The 306-nt window shown below is 59.2% G+C and overlaps 1 protein-coding gene across 1 annotated transcript in view; it reads left to right on the top strand.

Moving 5' to 3' along the window:
* LOC113942199 (EVI5-like protein) overlaps window positions 1–306 on the top strand; it is a gene marked incomplete at its 3' end in the record, with an annotated part of 2,130 nt that overhangs the window by 1,164 nt on the left and 660 nt on the right. The gene's annotated exons all lie outside the window — the stretch shown is intronic.

Below are 306 nucleotides of genomic sequence, written 5' to 3'. Positions count from 1 at the left end.
AAGGGACCATCCCTGTGACCCCAAAGGGACCATCCCTGAGACCCCAAAGGGACCATCCCTGAGATCCCAAAGGGACCAATCCTGAGACCCCAAAGGGACCATCCCTGAAACAGTTCCTGGGACACCCCAGGCCCATCCCTGAGATCCCAAAAGGACCATCCCTGAGACAGTTCCTGGGACACCCCAGAACCATCCCTGAGACAGTTCCTGGGACACCCCAGGCCCACCCCTGAGATCCCAAAAGGACCATCCCTGAGCCAGTTCCTGGGACACCCCAGAACCATCCCTGAGATCCCAAAAGGCCCA

The sequence above is a fragment of the Corapipo altera genome, unplaced genomic scaffold, assembly GCF_003945725.1.
Source record: "Corapipo altera isolate COAL_440 unplaced genomic scaffold, ASM394572v1 56077, whole genome shotgun sequence".
NCBI lineage: Eukaryota > Metazoa > Chordata > Aves > Passeriformes > Pipridae > Corapipo > Corapipo altera.
Note: the sequence above shows the minus strand (reverse complement) of the source record. Positions and strands in the feature narration are given on the sequence as shown.